This window comes from Peromyscus maniculatus, chromosome 3 (assembly GCF_049852395.1).
Source record: "Peromyscus maniculatus bairdii isolate BWxNUB_F1_BW_parent chromosome 3, HU_Pman_BW_mat_3.1, whole genome shotgun sequence".
In the NCBI taxonomy this organism is placed as follows: domain Eukaryota; kingdom Metazoa; phylum Chordata; class Mammalia; order Rodentia; family Cricetidae; genus Peromyscus; species Peromyscus maniculatus.
The window spans coordinates 115,575,802-115,600,698 of record NC_134854.1 but is presented as its reverse complement, the minus strand read 5'-3'; the positions used below and the strand labels follow the sequence as shown (position 1 = coordinate 115,600,698).

At 41.7% G+C, this 24,897-nt stretch overlaps 1 long non-coding RNA gene across 1 annotated transcript; it reads right to left on the bottom strand.

Annotated features, from left to right (window-relative positions):
- Positions 1-966: 966 nt before the first annotated feature.
- Positions 967-24,883, bottom strand: LOC143272447 (uncharacterized). Its single transcript, XR_013050042.1, has 3 exons — positions 13,391-24,883; positions 12,313-12,442; positions 967-10,856 (listed from the first exon to the last, which is right to left on the bottom strand). It is a non-coding gene; the product is annotated as an uncharacterized LOC143272447 (long non-coding RNA).
- Positions 24,884-24,897: the final 14 nt, after the last annotated feature.

Genomic DNA, 24,897 nt, shown 5'->3' with positions numbered 1-24,897 from the left:
TGGCTTATTAGGTTGGGGCTGAATGGGTTACTTACTTTAGTCTTCTGCAGAGTGGCAGGCTGCTGTTGCCTTTGTTGAAGGAAGAGCCAGGTGTAAATTGACACTAACCTTAACCACTGAAATATCGAGATGGAAGAATATTCGGAACACACATCAAGGGCTTAAGCTCCAAGCCACACAAGAAATGACCCAGGGCACAAGAAGTCATAAGAAGACCCCAAACTGTGCCTTGGGCTTAGGAAGTGAGTGTGATGCTTCGGGTACTAGGGAGCCGTGGGTCCACAGGGGCTTTTTCCTTTTTCTGGTAGTAGAGGGACTTCCGCTGTTTTCAGACTTGTAGCCCTGTTATGATAATTTATGCTTTTCTTAGATTTTTATTGAGGAGGCTTTTTAACCCAGCAGCCCATGGCTTTTGCTCATGCATAGGCACATTTATTCATATTTATTTATTACTGTCGGTGTGCTTGATGAGTTTGAGGGAGGGGTGTGTGTGCATGCCACCGAGCTTGTGTGGAGGTCAGAAGACAACTGTGTGGGGTCAGTTCTCTTGTCTCTGCGTGGGTTCCAGGGATTGGACCTAGGCCACCAGCTTGCCTCGCAAGCACCTCCGTCTGCTGAGTAATCTCACTGGCCCTATCCTGTGCTTTTGAAACCTGAACATTTCCCAAGAGCTGGGACTGTATTAAAAACACTTATTCTGTGGTTTTGTTATTGAACTTGGGGTGTCACAACCTATGTACCCAGCCAGGTCTGGCCACCTGGCCTCAATAAGCCAATTAAAAGCTAAACTAAAAGTGGGAAGCAGGAAAAAGGAGATTTATTCAGTGTGGCCATGTTGAGAAGTAGGCTAAAGAGATTTAGGGAACTCCCCAAGTCTGTCTTTGGGCTCCTGAAGTGAGATCAAAGTTTACATAGAGGACCAAAGATATGCACATGTTAGCAGTCTCAGCAGCCGTGTGGCCCCGCCCACCACTGACCCATGTTATCTGGGTTTTAATGTCATCTTGTGAGGTGGCCTAACAAGCTGTAGGAACTGAGCCCCCCCTCTGACTGGCACCTTCTCCCAGCATGAGATTCCCGGGGAAATCCCCATTTCTTTGGTCCATTGTTTCAACAATTTGAGAGACACAAGTGTCTTCAGGAACAACTTTATTTCTGCCAGGCTGGTAGCAGTTTGGGAGTTAGAAATATCCAGTTTCAAACAATAGCCCTTCCTGTTTGCTAATTGTGTGACATCAGGCAAGCAAGCGTCTTCAGTTTCTCTGACACTTCTTGACTATAAAATGAAATTTATAAATTTTGCTTTACTATTTGACAATGTTTGCATGAAATTTTTGTATAGATACAGCAAAAAGGAAGTAATGGCCAAATACATCTGGGGAGACCTTTAGACTGTTTTCATGTATCCTGTCAGACTGGGCCATAAGAAGTTTTATAGAAAAATAAAACTTTAATTTCGTTGAAATCAAAAGGTCAAAAATGTATTGGAGTTCAAGAAGCCTTTTTCTTCTCTATTGCAGGAAATGCCAGCATTTTATATAATGCAAATTATCATACAAGGTGATTATAAAGGTTAAATACAAATTTAAGTACGTGCTTTTTCTGTCTGTCCTGTAATCACCAAATAGTAGGAAGTATTATAAATATATAAGTGTGGAACATCCATATACCTGGATTTTAAGTAGGGTAATTAGATCAGTGTTCCCAGTTAGTTTACAAAGCTCAGCTCTGACATGGTTAATGGCCATGGTTTGTTAAGTGTCTGTCCTAAGCCACTGTATTGGTTAGCATAGAGTCAGTCACACGTTCAATGGTTCCAATTATTTTTCCTTTTGTAGATGGGGATCGTGCCTTAAAAACAAGTGTTGTTAATTTAGCTCCAGATCTGTCTGACCCGTTATTAGCTCTGTTGGGATTCTACAAATCCTTAGGGGTTGGTAAGATGACAGTGACCTGGCAGGTAGTTGAGGTAGTTACCCCTAACCAAATCAAATCCTTGGCCAACATGAATCATCACAAGGTTAAGTATGTTGGAAAGGTCATGTTCTAACCAGACTAAAAATCTTGTCCTCATGGAATTTGCTACGTTCTCTCTCCTTGAAGTGTGTGTGGAACATGCACTTTCTTTGTCTAAAACATTGTTTTCTTGTGCTCTGTCACTTGGGTCTTGTGACTGGTGCCATTTTCAGCCCTGCAGGTTAGAGCTAAGGCATCTTCGGACTGTCTGCTAGCATCTGCACCTGCCTCTCTCCAGCCCCTCCACCTCCTTGGCCATCGTATCACTTGTCTGTCTTCCCAGTCACACTGTGAGCAGCTCCTCCGCCTTGGCCAGATTTGTACTCCCAGCATGAAACATGGCATAGGTATTAACAAATGAAGGATGTCAAGTCAAAACGGCAAAATTATTAATGCCTCCATTGAAAGAGTCAGAATGTTACCTGCTCCATACAAGATTATCAAAGCGTTGCTTTTTAGAATTATTAGCAGAAATAATGTGGAAAATTCCTGCATGAAAACAATGTCTGTTCCTAAACTGTGTTGCAGTGGAGGCTGTTACAAGAGATGGTCTATTGGGGGCTGACTCTTGAAGAGACCCATAGAAAAGCAGGTTCAGAATCTCACTCCCCCACCCCAAGTAGTTTCTCTTGTTATATATACCCAAGCCTCCTCTGTGGGAGTCACACTGGCAACTTGTCTTTCTTACTGGGTATTGCTGAGTGTGTTTCCACTGGAAACCCCTTAGCCAAAAGGTATGCAGTGTGCTGGAGCTGAAAAGGATGGCAGATGTTGCCTCAAAGTCAGGTGTACCAGCTTACTGTGTCTTCTTCCTGGACGGATGCCAATACTGTTTTGTTAGTGACAATAAGGAACAGAATACTGGTTTCCTTGGTTAATTCTGCATCCAGGATTAGCCTTTGAAAGGACACTCTCCTTTTCTAGCATGGCTCTTGTTGTTTGAACATCCTTAGTGTCGGGCTTGTTCTATTGAGTCATGGCTTTATAAGCAAGGCATACCTTGGTTTTAAGGTGCTTCCTACTCAAAAGTTGGTAGGTTATTTCCTGCAAAGGTTTCCACACTTTGTGGGATATCTAGAAGGTAAAAAGGAGGCAGGAAATTGCTTCTCATGGACACATTCTCAAAAAGTAAATTATTTTCCGTTGTATTTTATACCGATGTGTTGATAAGACAATTGCATCCATTAAAACAATAAAATGCTAAAGAAGTAGCACCAGTGTGGAGGGAACTATATGAAACATCAAGGGCCACATGGCAGAAAGCTAGGGAAGGTGCCCAGAGTCTCTTATCATCTATGAGCTGTACTCCTCACTCTACAAATGTTGTAAAGGTCACCATCTGTGTTATGTCCCCTGGTGCTACAAATGGTCGTGTGGCCCACCTGATCCTAACAAGTGATTTGACCATCCAAGGAGCTAAGGAATACCAATTCCTGGCACAGAGCAGTGTGGGGTGATGTTCTGTCCACTTCGATTCCCCCAGATGATCTATTCTAATTTGGCCTCTGTGCTGTGACGGTTTAATTGACTGCTCAGAGCTCCTTTGTTTAACTGTATTCCAGCCAGCTCCTGGAGGAGGGCATTCTCAAGCCTCTTTTGTAAACAGAAGCATTTACTCTTCTATGAGCTGGCTTCTCCGTGTTTTGTCTGGGAGCTAACCTGCGTGAGGTTTGTGGGTCTTTGAACTATAGTGTCTGCACCTTTGACCTATAATGCCCATATTTCAGTTCTCTTTCAGCTTTTAGCCTTCAGAGGATGAACCGCAAGAGACTCAGAGAAGACCAGAAATGGCCTGGAAGATCCTACAGCCAGTCAAGCTAAGGCATCATATTTCACCCTCCCTTCCATGGACCTTTCTCTTTATCTCCCAAGTATGAATTTCTAACATCTCTAGGTACCCGCCTTGTACTGAGTATAACCCTTTTCAGGTTGATTGAAATTCTTTCTGTACATTTGTCCCCAACTGTAGTTTATGGTCTAGAGGACAAGGATTGTGGTTAGTGTTGAAGGATATATACTACACCTTATGCAGTTCCCAGGAGACATTTAATCTCTATAGCAGTTCCCCCTTATCCATAAGTTTACTTTGCACAGTTTCAGTTATGGTCAACTATAGTCCAAGAATGTTAAATGGAAAATTGCAGAATAACATGTAAGTGTTAGATTACTCATCGCTCTGACTTGTTAATGAAATCCCAAGCATCTTGCTCAGCCATGAATCAGCTTTGTCTAGCATATGTCCATCCTGCGTTCACTACCCATTTGGCATCCAGACACCATCTTGATTATCTGGTTGACAACCACAGTGCTTGGGTTCAAGTAACTGTTACTTAACGGTGGCTCCAGAAATAGGAAGCAATGATGCATCTCAGATGGAGTGGGGATGGGGGTATAGAGGGATTCTATTAACTGAAAAGGTGAAAGTTTCCTATTAAAGAAAATGCGTGCTGGGATTACAAAAATTTATCTTAAGAATGAATAGAAACTGTGAGCTGGAGGGCTGTCTTAGCTGTGTATGGTGAGAGTGTTTTCAGTGTGTTCCTGGTGGTAAAGGAATGTCTTCCTCACATGCTGTCACCGATGAACCTCCAGCAGAGCATTGTCACTGAGTCCACACTGACACCTTCGTCTCAGAGCCAGACTCTTCGTGACCGATCCCAGCTTATTCCGCCCTAGCTTTCTCCGCACTGCTTGCCAATGTTAAGGCTGGTCACAAGCTGCCCCTCGTCTTCGTGAATATCTTGGCCTATGAACTTCACCATCATCCTGAAACTTACTTACCACTACTAAATGATAATGCCTGTCCCATAAGGAATGTATACAGAGCGCTGACTACACAGCAAGCTGGAGGTCATGGGCTTTGCGTGTGCGGTCTTTTCCCATAACCACCTTGCACAGTGGTCTTGACTATCCTTTCAGGTAAGAAATCAAAAGCTAAAGAAAGTTAATTTCCAAAAATATATAGACCCAATAAGACGTAAACTCTGTTCCCCCTCACATTCTCTTCTCTTTACACTCTGAGTTAAAAGGTTAACTCAGTTAACCAGTGTGGGGGCGGTTTGCGTTATGGGGAGTCTGGCTGGATCTTCGGACCCCGTTGAGCACTCTATAGCTGAAGGAAGCAACGAACAGTGAGGAGCACATGGACGCAGTTGCACGTGGCCAGGAATGGTCAGTTACATAGTCCTTCAAGCTGCCTTCCAAGAAACACCTTTCAACTGAGGGGGAAACTGAATAGAGTCATTTTGTAACCTCTCAAAGCAAGCTTTGATTTCTGCATTCTGGCAACTGTTAAACAATAGAGTGAGCACCCTTAGCCCTGTGCACACCAAAGTCTGGATAGTTAACGTTTGTGAAGACACACAGAGTGTACTCTGCAGCCTTTGCCACCTGGTACACTATGACGTGTCTTCATGTACCAACGTATCCAAACACTTCTGTCTCCCAGCCTCCCCACCTCTCTTTTCCTTCCTTCTCTCCCTCCTTTTTTTTTCATGTAGTATTGGGAATACAGACTTACTCAAAGGCCCAACCACTGAGCTACACTTCCAGCCTCCGCATTCCCATTGTATATAGAGTAGGAAGGAAAAGAGTAACGATAGCGTGCATCTCATAGGGGGTATTTGGGATTAGATGAGTCGAAGAAAACCGTGACCTTAACTGTTGACAATAGTGCATCTAAACAGTGGGAGGGGAAAGGTTTAGTTTTCTCACCACCGGAAGCCTAACGGGTGTCACACGCAGGACGAGCCCCTCAGGGAAGAATTATCAGGGCAAAGCTCGCGTAGTGTTCGGGTCAAGAAAGCATGGGGTACATCTCAGAAACACCTGAAAGCCTCCTTGGAAATACGGGCTTTGTGACACTCAGATGAAAAGACGGAGGGGACTGTGACTGTTTCACTCTTTATCTAAATATTTTGAAGTCATGGAAACTACGTTTCTGTCCCTCTGCTGGAGTATGCGGAGTTCTTTGTCCGACGCTAAAGAGCTTCGCGAAGCTGGCCTCTCTGCCTCTCCCATTTCCAAAGTCTCTTACCACGTGACATCACTAGGGGAAGTGGAGTTTTATTTGTTTTTATCCGTTTTGTGTGACTTAAAAGCATCTTGAATTATTAAACCAGCTATTTTCCAGGCCTGAAAATGTGTTCAGTGTGTTGCCCCACATTTCCTGAGTCAGCACATGGACTGATCTGAAAAGACCCCAGGCAGGCCTCCTCCTCACACTGGTATGCGTCTTCTGGATTGATATTTGGGGTGTTCACACAAACTGGAAAGAACGTGTGTTTCTCCCAGACCCCCACGGGGCTTCTGCTCAGGACAAAAAGTTTTACCACATTATTTTAGTCTAATGAAGAGAAGAAAGAGGGAAGGATCCAGGCAGTCATTTAACATTTTTCCTGATGCCTTGGACTTTTTCTAGTCAGAAGCCAAACGGTAAGGTAAACCCTCTAACTCATATTTTATGGGCGACAATAAGAAAATACTTGGAATTACAATGAAAGATTTTTTTTCCTTCCCAGAGCCAAATGTTTTTAGAAGAGGCAGAGGGGAAAAATGAGAAAGAAAGGGAGAAAAACTACTTGAGTTAAATTGAAAAGCAGTCAAAATATGGCCTTGTTGGGGTATATCTCAGAATACACCTCTCCTGACTAGTCCCGGAACACAGAAGGCGTTTGCAGGCACGGCTTTCTTTCCTAACTGAATGAGATATCTGTATCAAGAGCTTGACGGCTACAGTCTTTAGCCCCACATTTCCTGAGTATATTATTGAAAATTATCAGACCTGTTTTGTTCATTACTAGGAAACTGAAAAATGACTTGAAAGAAAAGGCCACAAGGCATTCTGTAGCTGGCACAGGCTGACTCTTAAACAGATGTCTCTAGAGCTCTTGAGTCCATCATGGAGGGTCTTAAGCCTCAGGGAAGTCATCATTCATAATAACCCCGTGGGAACTTCTACTAAAACCCACTGGCTCCTAAGGGATGGATAGTTTCCCAGCCAAGTGTACTTGCTTCTGAAGTATTCTGGGCATGTAATTTGCTTTCCAGGGGTAAATGTAGGCACTCTTGGTTATTGTTTTACTGATACATAGTCAAACTAAATAATGCTATTTCCTCATGTCTATCTAAATTCTGGATATTAAAATCCAGCAATTATATCCCCAAAGAACTAGGGAGGACATAACTCAGGGCCCAATTGAGATTTACAGATCCAGGGAGGCCCCTAATCACCTGCATGGAGCATCAGGGACCTCAGATGGGGGCCTTGTGCTGAGATACATATGGCAGCTGAGTTCTTGCTCCTATTGACTGATTGGCTTTGTTGTTTCTGTCTAAGACGCAAGTGCACAGCTCTTACTTCTCCTCTTATTCCTAACAGTTCATTAATAACGCTGGCTCCTTCTCCCCCAGCTGACTTTGAAGAACCTGAATTCATCTAGGCTTTCATTAGCGGTAATTCTTTAGCTGTCAGAGCCCAGCTGGACTGTGTTGCTGAAGGGAGTCACATCACTTTGCTCCTAGGCACTGCCTCCAAACAACTAAAGCAGAGGCGCACCTGTGTAAATAATGCACTATTCGGCGATAAGAAAATGATTAGGCAATAGAACCCGAGCTGAATTTGTTAAAAATAGTATTTCCCTGCCGGGGTGTTTTGCACAACAGGCCTTTACACTGCGCTGGTCCCAAGAACAAGGTCAAGTTCTTCCCACCCGTCCTCCACGTTGTTTGCTGGGAAACTAAGCTAACTGCTGTCCCTAGATTTGAGCTTGGTTGTGAAAAACTAAAATGTTAAGGGACTGTCTTGTAGATAAGCTGAAAGTGGAGTTATAAGGTGAACCATTAAAGGGTAATTTTTCTGAAGCCAAAACATCTATATCAACAGATTGAGAATGGACACTGATGCTGGACAACGGTCTTTGTCCTTGTTTATATTGGGGACCTCTGTAGTGGCAGCTGAACAGTGAAAATAGCAAGGACTTTGTAGTCAGAGAAGCCAGGTGTTTGGATCCTAACTCACCTTTGGGGACTGTGTGATGTGTGACACAGTGTGAGCCTCAAGTTCCGGTCTGTGAGAAAGTTTTCATCCTCACCCTGCTTCCGCACCACCCCTCATGTCCAGTGGCAGGTCTAGTGCCTGGTGGACAGCACACACACGACAGTAAGTCAGAAGACCCATCACCTTCAGCTCGCTCACCATTCGGAGGCTGAGTTGGTCTGTGTTTCCAGTTGCTCTTCGGGGAAGAACACCGTTCAGCAGTGTGAGGTGCCATCATGAAGGGATTCTGAATCCCCTCATCTCTCTTCTGGTGCTCTATCCTGCTTCGGAAACTTCTTTTCTCCTGCGCCACAGACTCATGTAGACCATAACCATCAGAAGACACTTTGCAGGCCTGCGGTTGGACACTGAAAAGTGTCAATCCTTCCTATCCACCTGTTGATGAAGGTTTCGCTTTCACAGATGTGTCTGTTTAGCTGAAGGACATCCACAAAGGTTGCTTTGGGACTTTTTTTTCTTTTTCTTTTTCTGTTTTTTTCCCCTCCCTCATTTCAGTTGTCTGTGTGGATGTCATGGTTTTTGTTGTTGTTTTTTAAACTTTCTTAGATTCTTGTTTTTAACGTAATTCTTTATTGATTCTTTGGGAATTTCACATCATGCACCCCAATCCTGCTCAGCTTCCAGTCCCTCCATATCCACCAGTCACTCCTGCAGTATGTGTGCCCAAATTTATTAAGAACAAAACAAAACAAAAAACCCACCTCATTCCTCCATCTTTCCAATACCTCTTCATTCATTTTAGTGGTATTGGGAGCTTCAGTGTGTCATACAGCATACCCTTTCGTTCAATCAGCTCCACCCACAAAATGTTCATTGGTCTGTATGGTAGTTTGAATGTAATTGGCTCTCATATTCTCATAGGGGGTGGCACTATTAGGAGGTGTGGCTTTGTTGGAGTGGTATGGCCTTGTTGAAGAAAGTGTGTCACTGTGGGGCAGGCTTTGAGGTTTCCTATGCTCAGGATACCACCCAGCGTCTCAGTTGACTTTCTGTTGCCTGCAAGATGCAGGATTCTCAGCTACTACTTCAGCACAATGTCTGCCTACATTCTACTATACTCCTAGACATGATGATAATGGACTGAACCTCTGAAACTGTAAGTGAACCACCCTGATTAAATGTTTTTTATAAGAGTTGCTATGATCATGGTGTCTCCTCACAACAATAGAAACCTTAACTAAGACACACTGGCTCAAGGCATCTGGCACATCATCTTCCCTGGACTCTCACTGAAACTCCTCTTAGATAACCTGTTGTTGCCTCCAGCCATGGAGTTCCTGTGGTTATCATTCAATGGGACCAGTCCCTTTATCCACTCCAGCAGGTCATAGATGGGGTAGATGTTAGAGTGTGCCAACCTAAGGTCCAGGATGTGGGTCTGGGTGGTAGCTGAGCTGGTCAGTCAGGAACATTGGACTGTCCCCTTCAGGCAAGAGGCAGAGCCAGCTTTCCAAAACTCATGGGGGCCTTCTCTCCCAACTAAAGGGGCAAACTCTCCAATGAAAGGCTGGACCAGGGAGGGGCTGGGCTAGCTCAGCACAGCCTTTAGATTTCAACACACATGGTTCCTATGACCCTCTGTAGTAACAAGGGTCACGGACCCCAGCTCCAGCAGAAACATGGACCTAGACATGGCCCTCCACAGCAGCTAAGGCCTGGAAGTCACCATGGCCCCCTGGTGGCAGCACAGACCACCCAGATCAGACTGGCCTCAGTGGCAGCAAGGCCCTCGAACACCAACATCATCCCAGGTGGCTGTCTAGACCCTGAGCATCTGCACACACATTCACACACACCCCATCATGGCAACAGGAGCCACAGACATCAACCCAGATCCTGGCTGCTACTGGGCCACAGACCCAGACATGACCCATAGCAGCATTGGGGTCCTGGATGACCCCATGACCCCATGTGGAAGTACAGGCCACCCAGATCAGCATGGCCCCAGTGGTATGGCCCTCAGACACCAACATGGTCACAGATTGCGTTCCAGATCCTGGGCATCTGTTGGTCTTTGGTGGTAAAACAGACCATAGACATCAACATAGAGCCCAACTATGGTAGGACTATGGACCCAGACATGGTCCTGCATAGCAGCCCAGGTGCAGATGTCATCATGGTCTCAGAGGGCAGCACAAGCTACTCAGATTGGCAAAGGCCTCATGGTAGCATGGCCCTTGGACTCCAACATGGCTCTAGGAGGTGGCTAAGACCCCTGGCATGGCCATGGCCTTTGATGGTATCAGGAGTCACAGACATCAACATTGTTTGGTTCTTTTAAAGGTCAAAGTTCATTCTTCATGCTTCAGTTTCTCCATGTTGAGTGATGACAACTAATAAACAGTATTATTCAGAAATTTCAATTAGTTGAATGTTATTTGAACAGAGAAGCAGCCATAAAAACTTGGCTATAGTTGTGGTTCATATTATTGTTGGGAGAGATGGAGGCAGCCAACAGTACAGCTGGTCTACTGGAAAGAGCTGGTGTGTGTGACATAACAATCAACCCTCAATCAAGTCTTCTTGAGTCAAAAAAGTCACTATTAAACACGGTGTTCTCTTTATACAAGCCAGACATGATTTGTATTAGATTTAAAATAGTGGTTTATACTCGTGGCTTCTGAACAAGACAAAGAGAAGTAGGAAATCCTTCATGGTGATGCTGAATTATTTCTACAGAAAGATTCAACGGGGTTTAGACCTTGAGTCTAAAATTAAATAGTCACTAGCTTGAAAATTCACACGATTTATTCTCTGACTTCAAGTTGATATATTTACAAGGCTAGGGAAGGGGGAATAAACAGAAAATGGTTGTAAAAAGTCAATATTTCTTTACTCTCAGGTTTTAAATACATACGTTGAAACAGCAGAATGGAGTATTGATGTGAGTAGACATATCATATTCTTCAGAACTGTGTGCCTAAGTTGCCTTAAACCTGGTTATGTAGTTACTTTAATGGCATTTTCCAATTTCGGTGACCCCACTTGCTGATTTTCACTATGTGATATGAGCATAAGACATGAACAACCTAAACAGTTAAGAAGTCCCTGAAGACAAAGATGGCCTCTTCAGTGGAGACAGCAGAACTAATACAGATCTGTAGGAGACTGAAAAGAGTTCTAAACACAAAACTTACAGATAAGAGGAAACATCACTTGATTTAGCCTGAGCACTTTTCACTTCCTAATTCTTTAAGCAAACTGATCAGTACTGAATGAAGAGATGGGCTGAGATGATTCTCGCTGGAATAGGAAAGGCATTCTTAATGATTAAGTTTCTTACACATTTAAAACATAAATTTTCCTTAAGATTCCCCTCAAGTCGTATTGAATTCACTGAGCGATGAGCTTGCCTTGTTTCTTTTAATGGCTGTATATTCCCAAGGGTGTTAAGCGACTCATTGTGCTGGAGTGCAGCTCTAATGTGCTTCTTCCCTGGGGCCTTATCACTTATCTAGCCTGTTGATTAACTTTGTACATCAATATACCATGGTCCAATTGAGGAGGCTGTATGTGTGATAAGCATGACAATGATAACCCCATAACATCTAGGCTGAGAAATGGATGGTGTGGTGATGAATGCAAGTACAGGGAGTGAATTTCCAAGATGTGTTTTCTTTCTGTTCTTTCAAAGCCATAGTTGACAAACCAAATGTTCCTTTCCTTGTATTTGTCAATGCATGATTCTTAAGGTTTGTGCCACTTTTATAAATATTGGTTAAGTTTTCAGAGGAAATTGAGGAAGTTATTACTCTAATTCTAATTTTTGAACACTTTGTAGTTAAACTTAATTGTTTTCCCCAGTCTGGTTTAAATATTCTGCCTGTCCCTCTCACACCTGACTTCCTGGTCAATTTCCATTTAAACATGTGTAGCTTCAAACTCTCAGGCAGCTATTGATTCAGAGTCTCCTTGCTAAAGGTTACTAACTTCATCCTTAGTGATGCTGTAAATCACATCTGGTACTATCTTCTTATTCCTTGTCAGTGGCTTACAATGAACTTTTAGTTTCAGGCTGTTTAATGTGTTGACATCCATTCAACTGTCACTCTAGAAAGACCTAAACTATTTCTGGAGACTATTGCTGGATTAACACACCTTTGGCTACTGGATCATAAGTCAGATTTTTTTTTTGTTTGTTTGGGGTTTTTTGTTTGTTTCTTTGCTTCTTTTTCGTTTTGATTTTACATCCTGACCAAACTGAATCTCCCCCTTCCAGTCCCTCCCTCCCACCGTACCTCCATTCACTCCTCCTTTGTTTCTCTTCAGAAAAAGGGCAGGCCTCCCATGAATATCAGCCAGCCATGATTATATCAACTTGCAGTGAGACTAGGCACCTCCTCTTCTATTAAGGCTAGACATGGCAATCTGGTAGGAGGAATGGGTCCCAAAAGCAGACAACAGAGTCAGAGACAGCCCCTGCTCTCACTGTTAGGAGTCTCACAAGAAAACCACATTACACAACTGTAACATATATGTAAAGGGCCTAGTTCAGTCACATGGAGGCTCCCTGGTTGTTGGTTCAGTCTCTGTGAGCCTCTATGAGCCAAAATTAGTTGGTGCTATGGATTTTTTTGTGGTCCTCTTGACCCCACTGGCTCCTACAATCCTTCCTCCCCCTCTTCCCAGGATTCCCTGAGCTTTGCCTAATGTTCGGCTGTGGGTCTCTGCATCTGTTCCCATCAGTTGCTGGATTAAGTGTCTCTAATGATTGTTGGGATAGGTACCAGTCTATGGTATAGCAGAATATCATTTTATTGACCTTTTTGTACTTATTGTTTTTGCCAGTCATGTTTGGTTCTATCCTGGGTTTCTGGGCTATCAGGGACCTCATGAAACTTAAAAGCTTCTGTAAGGCAAAGGATGCTGTCAAAAGGACAATATGGCAGCCTACAGAATGAGAAAAGATCTTCCATGATGATCTCTGAACCTAGAGAGGAGTAGGTCTGATGTAGAAGTCCACATTCAGGGCTGAATACTCTGAAATCTCTAATTCTCTGCATGTTAACCAGTTGTGAGACTCTGTTAATCACTATTTAGTGCAAAAAAGAAGCTTCTTTGATGAGGGCTGAGACATGTACTAATCTATGAGTGTAATGATTGGACATTAGGAATCAGTTTAATACTATGTCCATTTAGCAGAAATAGTAGTAGGCTCTCCCTTCGGGTCTATGATCTACCTAGCCTTGGGTTCTTAGCCTCTTTAATGGTACATGGCATGAGTTCTCTCTTGGAGTGGGCTTTAAAACTATTCAGAAAATGTTTGGTTATTCTAATAACACTTGTACCATTTTCACACCACTGGACATATCTTACCAGGCCAGTCTTTATTTATAATTCACAGCATTCACAGTTGGGTATGACTGATGATTCCTTTTCTTCTCTGGTAGCATGCATATCAACTTCCACAAAAGCTCGCCAGTAAGGAAGAAGCTTCCAGGTCAGTATCAGTTTGATTTCTCCATGTTCTAGGACTCGGGTATGTGCTGTCTTCAGCATTCAGGTCTTACTGTCAAGTTTGGGGAGGTAACCAAAAGCATTGTCAATAGGTTGCAATGTTCACAGGTTGAAAGGACCCTACTGACTAACAACTCCAAGAGAGCTAATTTGAAGGCTTTGAAAAAAGCAAAATCAGGCAATATCCAAGAACCACAGATGGAGAGAGATAATTAAAACCAGGGTTTAAATGAATGAAGTAGAAGTGTAAAAACAATACAAAGAATCAATGAAACAAAGAATTAGCTCTGAAAAGATTAAGAATATTGGCAGATGGGCTGGAGAGATGGCTCAGTGCTTAAGAGCACTGATTGCTCTTCCAGAGGACCTGGGTTCAATTCCCAGCACTTTCAAACTGCAAGATCTGACCCCTTCACACAAAATACATGCAGACAAAATACCAATGCAAAGAAAATTAAATAAATTACCAAAAAAGAATATTGGCAGACTTCTATCCAAATTTTTAAAAAGGCGAAAGAAGATCCAAATGAGTAAAATCAGAGATAATAAGGGAGACATTGCAACAGACACTGAGGAAATGAAGAGAATCATAAGGACACACTTTCAAAATCTATATCAACTAAACCAGAAAATCTAAATGAAGTAGATGAATTTCCATATGTATGTACTTATCAAAATTAAATCAGTACGAAGTTAATAATGTAAACAAATCCATCAAAACCAATGACACAGTGGCAGTATTTGAAACTGCCACTACTAAAATGAGTCTAAGACCAAATGGATTCAGTGCAGAATTCTCCTAGACCTTCAAAAAACTTACACTAATAATCCTCTAAATTTTCTATAAAATAGAAAATAAAGAAACACTTGAAAATTATTTTTATAAAACCAGTATTACCCTGAGACCAAAACTGGATAAAAAAAAAAAAAAAGAGGGGGGTTAGGTCAATCTTTCTGTTGAACATATATGCAAAACCAGAAAAATCTCAAAAAAAATTCTTACAAACCTAATTCAAGAACCCATTTCAAAAACTCCTGCACATGAGCAAAATGGCTTCATCCCAGAGCTGAAGGAGGGCTGATTCAGCATGTATAAAGCAAGAAATGTGATCCACCATGTAAACAGACTGAAAGGCAGAAACCATGTGATCATCTCATTAGATGCAGAAATGGCCTTCGACAACATTCACAACCTCTTTATGGTAAAAGTCCTGAGGAGAACAAGGATACAGAACACATCTCAACACAGTAAAGACAATATACAAAAATCTCATAGTTGATATCATGCTAATCTGAGAAAGACCTCAAAGAATTTCCATTAAAAACAGAAACAAGAAAAGGATGTCCACTCTTTCCCCTCCTGTTGACACAGTGTTTGAAGTCTTAGCTAGAATGAGAAGACAAGTGAAGGAGATAGAGGGCTACAAGGAAGAAATCAATATGTCCTTATTTGCAGAGGTTACGGTTCTATAAATAAAAAACCCTAAAGACTTCACCAGAAATTTCCTTCAGCTGGTAAACACACTCAGCAAACTAGAAGATGCAAAGTTAGCTCACAAAAATCAGTAGACTGCCTATTTAACAGCAACAAATGTGTGAAGAAAGAATCTGGAAACAATCCAGGTAGTTTGAACTCATGTTCCTTCATGGCTAATGAGGTTGAACATTAGGGTCTCAAACTCCAAGCTTGCCTCACATGTCTAGTTTCCCTAACTAGCTTTCTCTGGGGATTCCCCTTCTCTGCCTTCTGAGGCTGGAATTATAGGTGGCTGCCACACCTACCTGATTATTTACATGGGTTCTTGGGAGCCACCACAGGGGTGCTAGGAACTGAACCCATGTCCTCTGTAAGACCGGTCAGTACTTTTTAACCTCTGAGCCATCTCTCCAGATACATGGATTCTTGGCATATGAACTGTTGCCCTTGTGTTTGTGAAGTATGCACTTTAACCAGCCAGTAAATCTACTTTTACTAGTTTGGGTCCTCAGATGTCTTTCCGGCTCAAGTTCATAAAGTTTTATAGTTTTGGGTTTTATGATTTGTTTGTAGTGTATGTTGTGTATGGTAAGAGGTAAGAGGAAAGTTGATAGTTTTCAATGCATGTTTCATTTTTATAGCATTGATGGTTGAAAAGAGCATGTTTTGCCTTTTGTGTTCCATTCAAGATTATTGACTTTCTTTGATATTGAATTGCTGTTGCAGGCTTCCTGTGCATTTTTCTAATTGTTTTTTCATAGGTGACTTCTTCAATATAAGTTTGTGTCTATGGCCAGAAACAGAGCAAGTATATTTTTTGAATGCACAAAAAGGGATATAGGGTGCCCAAAGATCCTCCAGTTAATTCAAGGGCCACTTCAAAACTAATCCAGCACCTTTGAAAATACTAGTCACAGTCAGGTTTGAGGAATGCCAACAGAGATGGTTCTTTCTCAAATAGTAATTGTTTTTGTTGATTTATTAATATGTGTGTTTCATTTGAATTATAATTAAAATAGCTTAGTTCACTGACTCATAATAAAACATTTGAAAAGTAAATTCTTCAATATTATCATAGTTGGAATCAAGAAAGTAATTCTGTTTTTCCAGCAAACATTACAATCAACAAGGGACTCTTTACAAAGAAGCAAATATGTTTGGATAAATGATGTGTTCTTATATCCATTGGGCCCATCTTTCTACACATAGCCATGCTGCAACGGCTCTCACAGTCACAGAGTGAAGAGCCCAGGTGACCGATGGGATGCAAAGTGGAACTGTTACTTTTTATTTGAACTTTTAACATTAACATTTCATCTAGAATGAGCATAAAAAAAATGCCCAGGCAAGATTCTTTCTCACCCAGGGTTACTAAGTGCTGAGCATTTCCTCAGAGCTGATATTGAAACAGCAAATAAAACTCTCTCTCTCTCTCTCTCTCTCTCTCTCTCTCTCTCTCTCTCTCTCTCTCTCTCTCTCTCTCTCTCCTTGATTTCTTGGAGTTTGTTGTCTAGTGGTGAATCTTTCTTTGATCCCATGTCTAGTTTCATATTATCTAATGGCCTCCTGACTACTGACCACCAAAGATACTTCCTGGTTACCTATTCACACATTGTCCCAAAACACCCGTGAAAGTAAAGATTTCTCTACAAATAATTTCCTAACCATATCAGTGTAATCAGTCCACTGGAAACCTAAGTTACTTCATGCTTCCTACTGAGGCCACTCCTTATGCTTTTAGGCAGTAGTTGTAATGTTTGGAGGAAGGCCTCACTTTCTACAAGAAAGTACCCACAAGCCACTGTAACCACATAACTTCTAATCTTTCTAGAATGCAATGTATGTTGTTGCTGGTAGACAGCTTTGTTGGGTGGGTACTTCTTCCATGCAGCTTTATGTTCACTTTCTTGCTTTATTTTTTTCATCTCTTGGCAGATTACTTGCCCAGAGTGTCGGTGTCCACTATCTGTATCAGTTATCAGTTTCTCTCTCCCTACTCAGCTTCATGCAGAACTGGAAACTCTTCCCCCTTAAGCTCCTCTGGTATAAGGAAAAGACTGTATTCTGACATTCCAGTCCTGAAAGGTGACTCTCTCTGAGATTTCCAATGCTTTTCACAGGCACAGCCACCCCCAGAGAGGCTGCGAGGGGAGGATGGAAGAAATCCTCAGAAATGTGCTTGGGCACACTTGACTCTCTTTTGACTTACGATCAGTGGAATTAGTGAAGACTACTATGAACTCATGGAATTTTCAGCCTTTAGAATCCCCAGATGGCTTCAAGTTGTCTTTGAAGCATTCTTATTTTACAATGTGTGTTTTTCCTTAGAGAAGGAGAAAAACAGATTGGGTCTTGGGAGAGGAGTGACCGAGACTTGAGGCTAGCTCCTTATTGTGGATTTGCTGTATCCCAGGCATTCTGTTATTGGCTATGGGTTTGACCTGGAAAACAACAAAAAATGTCTAACAAATGAGAAAGTAGGATCTTTTGGGAAGCACTTAATTTTCCTGAAGTAGAGTCAAGACCCAGTTCTGATTGATACTAATAAAGCTTTTCTGCAGTAAGCTTGTTAATCTTAATTGGAATAAAAATCATGAACAGAAAAATATGTAGAATTTAATGTAGAATTTTCCCTCATACATTCATTTTGTAGCTGGACAAACTGAACTAAACTAAGTGTTGAGTTTGCCTCAAATTAACTGTGCGTCAATATGAATGAGAACTCCGGGTCCTTGAATTTTATTTATTTCACAAACACACATACACACACACATACACACACACACACACCACATACATATGCACAAACACTCAAATCATTCATCATTGAGTTGGGAAAGATTGCTTAATAAAACTGAGAGGATCAACCATTACAAAGACTTCTAAGGGCAGAGTGATAGCAGGAGCCTTGCAAAGATACTTAATTTCATTTTAGTCAACCAATATTTATTTCAATATTAAATTATTATATGCTCTGCATCTTGGCTACTCAGATATCCCAAATAAACCAGACAAAAATAAATGTTAAGATTCCATCTCAAACTCAAGGAGAGTTTTTGGTCTCTGTAGATTAACTATGACATCAAGAAAAATGTGCAGATGGGCAGCAGGTGAAAATACAAGAGAAAATGTCTCTTTAGTCAAAATGTTCTGTTAAGATTGCTGTTTAAAATGTAAAAAAAAAAAAAAAAAAAGTCTAATTAGAGGAGGTACATCGTCCTGGAAGACAGGCGTGTTCAGTCACTCTCACTGCAAATGCAATTATGGCCGATTCCCATGAGTCTACCTAATAGGAGGAGGGTGTGTCGAGCGTGGCTAACAAGGGAAGCCAATCATTGTAACTTCTTTTCAACATTTCCCTCTGCTAAACCTGTTTAGCAGAGTTGCTGCAAGGACTGAGACTGGCTGGCTCTAGTTCCTTCCTCTCCTCCCCACACCCAGCATCCCTCAGCCGGCCCCCTTCACCCTTTGATGGAGAAGTTAGGAAGCCATGGCAGTAGCCAAAACTGTGGGAGGAAGAAGAAGGGAGAAAAGTCAGCCAAAACCTTGAAAAGAAATGCAAGCTATTTTTATATATGTAAAATGGAAATGAACATACTGTTTTTATATCCGTATTCTGATCATACATACACGCACAACAAACACTTCACAAATACAATTCATTAAAGCCCTGTGTATAAGTGAAAAAGAAATCCAGTTTTGTTTTAAAACATTAAAAAATATAGATATGGTGGACATTTTCTTTTGATCTTTATTCTAAAAATTTAGATCAGTTTTTTTTTTTTTTTTAAGCAGGAACTCTGCCATCTAGACCCTTGCTTATTACACCAAAATGCCCAGTTTTGATGTTTACATAGAAATTTAGTCCGAGAAAATGACTGTGTTCTTTTCTTGTGCGGTAGTAATTGACTTCCTACGAAGCACAGCAGTGCACAGATCCAGCGGCAGTGACCAACTCATTGCCTTAGCTGGAAGTGTTGCCAACAGATGTTTTCAGTTGTGCAGAGAGACACTAGAGCTGTCTCCTCCTCCGGGAGTCAAGTACATCCAAAGACTGACCCAGTTTCATTTGATGCCCATGTGCTGGCTCTTCAAGTTCGTATACTTGCCTTGCTGGGACAGTTCAAGTTGTAGCAGCTTAAAAGGACCTTCTCAGTTCCTGAGGACCCTGTGGGGTGGCAGCCTACTCCTGGTTCTATCCACAGCTCTATCCCTCTGCCCAATCCTGCCACTTCAGATGTTGACCTTAAGAATATTTCTAATAAACATTCTGAACAATTTCATCTTGTAGTCAGTCCACTTTCTGAGGGAGCTGCTTGTTCATTTTTTCGTCTAGTAGAATGTCTTGTAATGCCTGTTCCTTAAGAAACACAGATCTCACTTTTAATATTGCTATGTCTATGTCAGAATTTGATAGTTTTCTGTTTTCATTTCTCCCTGAACCTCCACATAAACTACGTTGTGATTGGATGTGTCTAACTTACCAAGTTCTGACAGTGGACTGTAGAGGAAGGAGACAGCTGACTCTTTCTGGCCTGGAATAGTAAATGCTCATGATGGCCCCAGCCCTGCTCCTTCTGCCCTGATCAGCAGACCGACAGAAAGGACCTAGAGGAGCTTTCCAAAGTCCGGGGAATAACGGGGGTAGAAGATGGAGAGAAGGTAGATCAATGAGAGCAGGATGGATTACCACTCTCTTGAATTATGTGAGGGTACTTTTTTTAAAAAATAGAAATTAGCCTTATTTATTCATTTATTTCTGCATTACATATGCCAGGCAATTTCTAATATCCCCTTAAGTCAACTCATTGTTTCCTGTATATTATACACCATACTTTCCTGAGTGTGTTATCACGCCTCCTTAATTACAAGCTTTGTCTCTGATGTAAATTCAGAGAATTGAAACTGCTAGGTCTGGAGATGTACCAGGTTTAAAATTCAATCAATATTTATACAATTTTCCAAGGCAATCAGGAGTATAGTAGAGCAGCTCTCTTGTATTTTCCAACCATGGCATATGCAGGGTACAGTGCCAAGCATTTTACCTGCATGAACTTATTTGAGCCTTGCCAAAACCTCTGATATGTCACCTTCTATTGTTTGCTTCTGCTTTTCAGATGAGTAAACTGAGGTCAAGTCAATTTAATGTCTAAATGAAATAGCGAAGAATGTGCTGAGGCCTAGGGCTAGCTCTCCTTTAGTTATGCTGTATTGCTAATGAGTAACACTCGTTCAGAGTCCAGGGCTGTCAGATAGATTATTTAATCAAATTATACTATATCTCACTTTTATGGGGCTAACATGGTTATGAATATATATTTCTTATGCATGCCCAAAATCTATTTTCACGGGTAGAAACACAGATAGGAAGGTTAAACCTTTTCTCTCAGCTTTGAGAAAAAAATTTAAAACCATAAAGATCTATAAATTGTTTAAAAGTTTAAAACAATGAATAAAACACAACCAGCAATGAAATCTGCATCTGCATATCTATTGTCAAAACAGCTGTAATCACTTGGCCACATCACAACTTGCTCAGTGTTTCTCCCTGAACTTCCGTTGTCCTAACCCTGAGCATCATACAGGGGAGGGTTGTGGGAGCCTCAGACAAGATGGAATTTGGCCCAGCTGTTTTCAAAGGTTACACTAGAAACTCAAAAGGCCCAAAAGGGTTGCTGTGAAAACTGTCTTCGAAACCTCCCTGCTGTGCCATGTGTCTGTTCCAAGAACTATGGTGAGGGTAAGATGGGTAATACACAACACAGAAGTCCTTGGGCCCATCCTGGAGGCCCAAGAACACATTCGACTTCTCAAATTTCTCCCATTTTTGTGGTTTTTGAGGTTGCAATAGAATTCAAACCTCTCTGGGTACAAGTTCATGCTATCTTGACAAACTGACTTCTTATGGCAGTGAAAGGAGGTTTTGATTTTCTTGTTAAATGAGGATAATTTGATGAGATAAATAGTTTTTACCAACTATAAGTGAATTGAGATTAGATTTTGTTAACAAACACAGGGATGGATCCACACAGGAAGGAAGCACAGGCAGGGACCCTATTTGAGGGTGCCTTTGCTTTGTCATTCCAGAAAATTCAGAATTCCTGTTTCAAACTTGGTAAGGTGGCAAAAGGGCACAGAAAAAAAAAAAACCCATAAAAGGTTAAATGGGCATATCATCCATTGTCAGTCAGTGGACTTAAGTTTGAGCTCAGGTATCCAAGTTGTTATCTTCTTTCTGGGATGATATGTATTTATTCATTAAATCCAGAGCTTGTGTTGACTCATGAATGGGTTAGAAATTTGCTCTACAGTGGGATGGGAAGATTTTGAAATGCATTAGTAAGTTCAATTCATAAACAAGTCTCTATAAACTGCAAATAAGGTAGTAAGTGGACTATAGCAATCAAGAATGAGAGGCAGCCTATGTGGAAACGGTTCTCCAAATTCCTAAGTGTGAAGGGAAATGGACCACACTAACTTCTCAGGAGAAACGAAGACAGAGAAGGGTTGGGCCATCTGGAGTTTGTAGCTAGAGCATCCTGCAAAAATCATTTAGGATAACATTGAGGTAGCATGGACCAAATGATCCCAGACAATGGAATGTTACTGGAGAGTTTTAAGTAAGGAGACAATGAGGTCTGATCCACTCTTCAGAAACCTTATTCCAATGATAATGCAAATACTACATTTAGAGGAAGAGATGAAAGAGAAAAGTGGGAGGAAGCAGGGGAGAGGCAATCTTTAAAAAGCAAGACAGGCAAGAAACAAAAGCAAAGTGCATTTATTCATCTGTTCCTTTGTCATTGACTGAACTCTTTTGGAACTCTGTCCAAACTGACACGAATGTGCAATGTTTGAATCCATGTAGCATGGATTCCATTAGTATTCTTGGTAAATTACAGGCAGGCTGGGAGGAAATGTTAACGTTTGTGAATTGTTTAAGGCCACAAGAATTCAAAGTATCTCTGTCTGTGGTTATACCAATGTGCAAAAATATTTGAGTATCTGTGTTTGGGCCAGTGTGTATACATGTGATCCTGAAGGTCATCATGATAGTGGGCCCCTCTGACAGGAGTGTTAGGAGATGCTCTTGGCCTTGGACCAGTTACCATTTAATGGAGAAGCCAGTCAGTATCAAGTATAATGAGTTTCTGATTGTTCTGTGTTTGTGTTTATAGAATATATATAAAGAAAGAGAGGCATGGCATCTGTTGCCTAGTGGCTGTGTTAGAAGGGTTAAGATCCTTCATGGAAAAGCTCTAGAGGAAATTTTTGACTGGCTCTCACATGTTCCACTGTGTGTAGATATCATACACCACATGGACACACTGGCATAAGTTGTGTTGGGCTGATTTTTTTTAAAGTATTTCACAGTCCTCCATAGATAGCTGTGACATTGCTTAGGTTTATCCATGGATTAGCTATTCTGGACATTGGAAGTCTCATGTTGCTCCTATGATCTTGACAAGTGCTGCTGAACCCCCATTTGAGATCTGTGTCTGTAAATTTTAGGTGAAACCAGTTGCTTTTTTAAAATGTTAAGGTAACCCAGACCTAGAAAGTCAAACATCATTTCTTATTTGTGGATCCTAGCTCTGATTTGGATTATTTAACCAGAAATAACCCTTAAAGCCAGGAAAGTAGAAGGGCACCATGGGGAAAGCAGAGAAGAGGGATTGTAGAAGACAGGTGGATGGGAAAATGGGGAGGACTTTAACTGGGCAGGAGTAAATAACACAAAAGATAACTGGAAAAATCATAGGGAAACATTATTTACTAAGCATACTTAAAATACATGTATGCATGTATATATATACACATTTGTACTTGTACATGTATGGATAATAATGTTGTTGAATTAAACTTAAGGTCCCTTCAACAGGAAGAAGTTTATGCCTGTTACTGTAAGCATAGTCAACTACCAATGGCTAGAGAGGTCTTAGACCCTAAAGGAGAACATTATATTGCCATTTTCCTAGAGCAGTATAATTTCTAACTGTATTTTCTAAACACTTAACCACAAATATGTGTAATGCTCAACCCTCATCAAAGAAGCTTCTTTTTGCAAGAGAGACTACTACAGAGACCCTATAACTGGACAAAATGTAGCAAATAAATGACTGTGGAGTGCCCAGCCCCAATGGACACATCTACAGTGTACCCCCAACCCTGATTGACACGTCTACAACACAACCCCCCCAACCCCAACTGACACATCTACAGTGCAACCCCCCAACCCAATGGACACATCTACAGTACAACCCCTCAACCCAATGAACACATCTACAGTGCACCCCTCAACCCCAATGGACACACCTACAATGCACCCCTCAACCCCAATGGACACATCTACAGTGCACCCCTCAACCCCAATGAACACATCCACAGTGCACCCCTCATACCTAAGTGTCAAGGAGATTTGTCATAGAAGGGGAAGAATGACTGACTATAAAGGACAAAGGACAAAGTTGCCTGTGGCATCTATGAAATCCCAACAATATGGTTGCCTAAACAAAAGCGGCACAATGACACTAGCTGATGTGCTAACATGGAAAGGGAAAAATTGACAAGGTCCCATACCTAGATGAAAAGCTGTGAGCAATCATTGGTTACTGAGAAATGGAGACTCTGTTTTCTTCAGGGACAAGCTTCCTGGTATCCAAGGCAGTCCCAAGTGGTCATATGATTAATACTAGATGGACTAAGATGTCTGTGCATGTATAGATATATGCATATACACATATATGAATTTTTATGTAACTATAATAACTAAAGAGGAAGAGGTTACGAATTTGAGAGGGAGTCAGGTGGATGGGAGGTGGAAGAGGGGAAGAAGGAGGGAAGAAATGGTGTAAATACAGCACCCACGGAAGAAATTCTGAACACAAATGTAAAATAAAATCTCAATATCATGTTCTTGCAAGGCAAAAAATATATATATATTCAATAATAAGTCTGTTTAGGGCTGAAGAGATAACTCAGTCAGAAAAATTCTATCTCTGGAATCCAGATGTGGTAGCCTGGTAGTTCCAGCATTGGTGAGTGAGGCCAAGACAGGCTGATCACTGGCCGGTTAAGTTCGCTCCAAGCCGATGAGAAATCCTTCCTCAGAAAAGGAACAAAGGAGTGGACATGGATAATGACAGAGAAACAACACACAAAGCTGTCCTCTGGTCTCCTCATGCATGTACACACATGTACCTGCACTCACGTGTACACACACACACACACACACACACACACACACACACACACACACACAGAGTTTGTCTAATTTATTTCCCTTAGCTGTGGCTTGGGTCTTCCACTGGGCTGCAGTCATTGAGCATCTGTTAAAAGCTTAACCCTGTGTGGACTGAATCCCTACATTAAGCTAAGGGAAGCAGAACTGGGGTCGGGGGAGACAGAAGTCATGAGGGAAATGGAAATAAGATAAGCGCGAAGGAATCCTAAATTCCTTCCTCTTCACTTCCTCTGTCACTTCCGGTCTAGTTGACATGAGTGACACTTCACTCCATGTTCATGCTGCCTTCTTCAAATCCGAATGCTTAGTTGGGTGTGATGGCTCCTCTCTTTTTCACTGCAGGACTTGGGGAAAGACAGGCAGGTCTCTGTGAGCTTGAAACTAGCCTGGTCTGCATAGCAGAGTTCCAGGCCAGCCAGGGCTTCATAGTGAGATCTGTCTCAAAACAAATGCAATCTGGAGGTTTAACTAAGCATCTGAGTTCTTGGCAGGCTCTGAGGGAATGGTGTGATCCAAGTGGTGCTTATGGCATAGTTCATATCCCACAGATCACCAAAATAAGTAACGCTTAAGGATTTGAACATCTTTAATCTTTACAATTGTATTTCTCTCCATCCTCTTCCTCTTCTACCTCCTTCCCCCTCT